Source organism: Dendrobium catenatum, unplaced genomic scaffold (assembly GCF_001605985.2).
Source record: "Dendrobium catenatum unplaced genomic scaffold, ASM160598v2 fragScaff_scaffold_1107, whole genome shotgun sequence".
Classification (NCBI taxonomy): domain Eukaryota; kingdom Viridiplantae; phylum Streptophyta; class Magnoliopsida; order Asparagales; family Orchidaceae; genus Dendrobium; species Dendrobium catenatum.
Genome location: NW_021319569.1, coordinates 55423 through 61580, shown reverse-complemented (window position 1 = coordinate 61580; position 6158 = coordinate 55423).

Below are 6158 nucleotides of genomic sequence, written 5' to 3'. Positions count from 1 at the left end.
TCGGCCGGGATGATCTGTTCAAAAGCAGAAACCCTAATTAGGGTATCTTTATTAAAGCAGCCATCATTATGCAAAATACATCATCCGAAACGATTTTGTATCGGCCAGGATGATAGGCTTAATTCAGAAAGAATATGCCGCCAGATCTACTTAGGAAATTCTTATTTTTGGATATTGGCCTGGTGGATCGGCCTGGACTATAAAATATCGGCTAGGACGATCCAGGACAATTTTTCCAAAATTTCTCTGGCAATTTTGGAAAGAAATTAATGGTGAATTCGTCCGGGCCATTCGCAAGATCGTCTGGGCCGATTAGACATCGGCCAGCTTCATTTTATGGCGATATTCAGGATGATTTTTCTCATATTTGAACTAATCGGCCAGGACGATATGTCTATCATCCTGGACGATAAAGTCGGCAACTTGCATTAATGAGCTCGTTTTTAGCTCTTTTATTTAATCTATGACATGACACTTTGTAAGTGTCTTTGGCAGCCATTGTAGCTTTGTTGTTGTGGACGAAGCTTGAAGAGAAAGCTTGAAAGGGAGTGAGGAACGGGTGAAGTCTGAGAGAGGAAGAAGATCCTGTGAGGGGGGCTCAAAAGAGTGTGGAGGCGGATTCCACACGGTTGCTCCGACAGGCTTGCACCTTAATACCATCGGAATCAAGGCTTGTCTTGAGGGAAGTTCACCAAAGAATAAAATCTCTTTGGTGTCAAAGGATGTGCGACTCCGCCGCACCGGGTAAGGTGGAAGTGATTTTGTAAGGGCTTCTCCGCCTAGCTGTGGGGGTAAAAAAGAGACACTTATTTAGTGCAATACTTGGAGGGTGCTTCCAAGGAGAGGACGTAGGTCAAGGTTTGACCAAACCACTATAAATCCAGTGTGTTCTTTTCTTATTATTGCTTCCGCATTTAATTTTCGCATCGTTGGTTTTGATTGTGGTGAATCTTATTTTTTTATTTAAGACTGTGTTTGTTTTAAATACTGATTCACCTCTATATCTCTTTATTAGCCTTGGGCTAGTTCATAAGGGGCCTAACATCCCTAATGAACTTTCATCTTCTATTTGGTTGTACCCCTTAACCACCAATCTTGCCTTATTCCAAACCACCACACCAGATTCATTCACCTTGTTCTTGAAAACCCACTTGTTTCCAACTACACTTTGTCCCTTAGATCTTTCTACAATCTCCCAAACATCATTTCTAACAAATTGGTTCAACTCGTCCTGCATGGCTTATATCCAAAACTCATTAGAAAGGGCTTGGTTTATGTTGGTGGGTTCAGTCATTGCAATAAATGCAGACTGGTTCACTTCCTTTCTAAGTCCATGTCTAGTCTTAACTCTATCAGAAGGGTATCATAAGATTAGATTTTTAGGTTGACTCAAAGAGTATCTCCAATCTCTTGGAAAAGTGTGTGAAGGTTCAACCCTTCCCTCCAGATTTAAATTTTTAACTCCTTGGGTAACCTCCCCTACTCCTTCAGTGTTTTGGTGCTCTACCCTCTTCTCCAAATTTTCTACTCCAGTGGTAATCTCTCCAACATCATCATTATCCTCAACTCTAGGCTTTCTAGGATCAGATTTATCAAACACTACATGAGTAGTCTCCTGTACCACTAAAGTCCTCTTATTAAATACCATAAAAGACTTCCCAACACTAGAATATCCTATGAAATCTCCTTCAATGGATTTTGGGTCAAATTTTCCTAAGTGAGACTTCCCATTATTGTGAATGAAAATCTTACAACCAAAGACATGAAGGTGGTAAAGATTGGGAGTCCTACCCTTAAGGATCTTATAGGGTGTCTTATCTAGTTTGGCTTTAACATTCACCCTATTCAACACATAATAAACTCTGTTAATCGCTTTGGCCCAAAATTTTTTTAGATGTGAATACTCAGCAAGCATGGCTCCAGCGGCTTCCACTAAGGTCAAGTTCTTCCTTTTAGCTACAACATTCTGCTTAGGGGTCCTAGGAGCTAAGAAGTTGTGGCTAATTCCCTTGTCCTCACAAAAATCACAAAATCTCTCTTTTTTAAACTCTCCTCTATAGTCACTATGGATGATCAAGATCTCACAACCTAGTTTTTTCTGAATCCAAGTTAAGAAGGCTTTAAACTCATCAAAAGACTCATTTTTGTGTGACAGAAATCTAATCCAAGTGAGTTTCAAGTAGTCATCGACAATCATAAAACCATAGACTTTCCCTCTTATGCTGGCAGTGCTAATGGTTCTAAACAAATCCATGTGAAGAACTTCTAAAGGTCTAGAGGTGCTAATGTCTTTAATGAGTTTAAAAGTGGAGTGGACTTGCTTTCCTAATTAGCAGGCATCACAAAGGTGGTCTTTTGAAAACTTAAGCTTGGGGACACCTCTAATTAGGTCTTTCTAGGTCACTTTCCTGAGGGTTTTAATACTGGCATGACATAATCTTTTGTGCCACAACCATGAATCATAAATAGTAGTTTTTAAGCAAAATGAAGTAGCACATTTAATATTATTTAAATCAAGCATGAAAACATTACTGATCCACTTTTCCTGTAAAACAATGTTATTATTTAAGCTGATAATGCATGAATTTGTCAATAATTTTTTGATGAAGCCCTTGTCGCAAAGCTGACTGATGCTGAGCAAGTTGTGTTTCAGTCCATCTACAAGAAAAACAATTTTAATCAAAAGGTTCTTGGAATTTCCAATTATACCTGAGCCCACCACCTTTCTCGTTGTGTTGTCTTTAAGATTAACCTTGCCTCTTATCCTGGTCTCTATCAAAATGAATTGATTGGCATCGCCAATCATCTGTCGAGAGCATCCGTTGTCCAGGTACCACATGCTCTCATGAGGTCTTTTGTGAGAGCTTGCCTACAAAATCATCAAATGTCAGATTTAGGAACTGAAATAGGTGTGTGTCCCTTCTTATGGAATGTGGAATGCAATGCATATGTATTATGCTGTGAGTCATGCAATTTGGGTCTCCAAACCCAATGTGGACTATGATGAATTGTGCAATTGTGTGCAATGTGTTCTAACATGCCACATAAAAAACATCTAACTGCAAGAAAAGGACGCAATAATTTATGTTGATGCTTTTTATGTGATGCATGAAATGAAGGTTTTCTTATTTTCAAAAGTTTTAAAATTATATAATTTTTTATATTCTTTTTCTAACTCAGCATGGGATAATTTTAAATAATCATGAGCATTAGATAATTCAGTATGTTTTTAATTTAATGCATTAAACTCATGAAGTAAAGCCATGTGATTAGTATCAATTGTAGAATGATCTTTAAGAAGAATTTCTTGATCTTTTTGTAATTTCAAAAATTCCAATTTCATGCTAGCATGAGTTTTCTTAAGTTTCCCATGTGGTGCATGAATTTTTTCAGAAACTTAAAGGATTTGCTCATATGTTAGTTCAAATACCTCTTCTTGGTCACCTTGACCAAGATGATCGTCTGCCATTGAGCACAAGTTTGTTGTCTCCTCTTCAGGTTCAGTCTCAAAGGAATCTGATGTAGAATCTCCCTTGAACGCCTTTTGGAATTTCTTCTTGTCCTTCCAAAACTTGGGTTTCTCCTCACTCTCCTCCTTGATTGGGTGAGACTTAATTGTAGGGAAATCAACTTTGACATATACAAGCTTCCTGCATTCAAAACAAATCATATTATTATAACTCTTAAATTTTTTTTTTCCCTTATCTTTGTTCCACTTTTGATGGTTCTTTGGCTTCTTCCTTAGAAAGCTTTTGAATTGCGTTGTGATTAAGGCAGCATCATCAATTTCAGACCCTAAAGAATCAGTGTCCGTGTCATTCTTCTTCAATGCCATAGTTTTCTCCTTCCTTTTCTAACCTACATCAAAATTTCTTTGATTCACCCCTTGCTCGTAAGCAGTGAGTGAGCCAAGTAAGTTATCAATCAAATAAGTATTCAAATCATTGGATTTAATAATTGCAATAATTTTAGCATCAAAAGAACAAGGCAAGCATCTGAAAATTTTATTAGCTTTTTCATAGTTAGTGAGTTCTCTTCCTAAGGCATGTAAAGAAGTAACAATCTGAGTAAACCTTATGTACATTTCAAAAATCAATTCAGAAGGTTTCGTACAAAAAAGTTCATAATCATGCAAATAAATATCCAATCGAGATTGCTTAACTTCATTAGTTCCTTCATAAGTGATGCACAATCTATCCCAAATCTCTTTACCAATAGAACAAGTTGAAACACGCATGTAATCTTCAGATTTTAAAGCACAAAAAAAATAGTTCAAATACTTTGCATTAAGTTATACTAAATCCCTATCATCATGAGTCCATTTAGTAAAAGGAAGTGGAACAATAACATCATTAAGTTTACTAGTTGGAGGTGTATAATTATCCTTAACAAGCATCCACATGCAATAGTCAATCGATTGTAAAGAAGTAGACATACGAGTTTTCCAAAAATTAAAAGTTATATTGTCAAACAAGGGAGGTCATGTAATAGAATATCCTTCCGTAGTATTACAATTATCGTTGTTAGCCATTGATCAAAATTTAAAAATTTTTCAAACTTAATTTTTATGAATCCCGCTCTGATACCACTTGAAAGTTCATTTGAGATGTTAAGCCCTATGAACCTGCCCAAGGCTAACCAAGGGGGGGGGGGTGAATTAGTAATTTAAAAATCTTTAAATCAAAGCATAAAACTCAAACCAAGTTCACCACAACAAAAATCAAAAGTGCAAAAAAATAAATGCGAAAGCAGTAGAAAAAGAACATAAGGATTTATAGTGGCTCAGTCAACTCGACCTACGTCCACTCCTCGGAGGCACCCTCCGAGTATTGCACTACAAACGAGACTCTCTTTTTACTCCCACAGCAAGGCGGAGAAGCCCTTACACAAACTCCTTTTTGTTGACCCCGGCGAGGCAGAGAACCCAACTCCTTTTGCTTCCTCCTGAAGTAGGCAAAGAACCTCAATCAATTGCTGAAGTAGACCTCCCTTGAACTCCCATAGATGAAGGACGATGATTGGATAAGACACCTTAGAGCCTTGTTTGGAGCCACCTTTGTGAATCCCTCTCACAAACTCCCCCTCACAAGTTCCTCCCTCTCTCTCCCTCTCCTCTCGGCTATCTCAGGTCAAGATAACAACAAAAGATGCCCCAAAGGGTTAAATAAGAGCTCAGATGAAATTTGTTCATATCGTCCAAGATGATAAAATATCGTCCTAGCTGATTACTTCAAATCTCATAATTTCGGCTAGAACATCACTCTAAAGAGAGGTCTATACGACCAAAAAATTGCTTGATCGTTTGGGCCGATATCATGATCGTCTCGGATGATTAGTTCAAAATTAAGGGAAATCATCTATAACATTGCTTTAAATAAGTGCTTGCGAATTTTTGGTTGTCCAGAAGAAACTAAGGTATTTTGTACTGATCAGCCCGGTCGATCCTGCGATCGTCCGCAACAATATGATCGTATCAATCAAGCTTTAATTGCTTTTCTTCATATTAATTTAGGCATAATTGTGTTCCATCATCCTGGCTGATATAAATGATCGGCATGGCCGATATGCAAAAATAAATAATACCTAAATAGATCTGGCGGTTGATTCTTTTTAATTTGAGCCTATCATCCTAGCCGATGCACAGATCATCCAAGATGATATGCTTAATTATGTCTACCTTAACCTGGATACCTTAATTAGTGTTTCTGTGTTTAGCATATCATCCTGGCCAATGTGATCAAAATACAGAACTCTAATTAATAGGTAGAAAATTTCCTAATGTATGTGTATGAAAGATTACTTAGTATTAGGAACCACTTCATTTACAAAAAGACTCAAGAAAGGAAAAAATGTTTACAAACTGACTTAAATCTAATCTACCCAATCTTGAGCTAGTCCGAATTACAGTCCTATTCCTGTGGTTCTGAAATGTTAGTAGGCAAGGCAATCGTAGTAAAATAGAAGGGTTTGCTATCATCAAAATTTGATTTCTGAAAAGCGGATATGCAATATTATATATTTTTTTGATGGGATGTTACATTTTAAAATTAAATTCAAAGTCAATTTTAGACTCCCCAAAGAAAACTAAACTTTTTCCAAAACAACTTTAAACACCAAACACTCATTCATATAATTAAGTTTTCTATCAAATAATATTA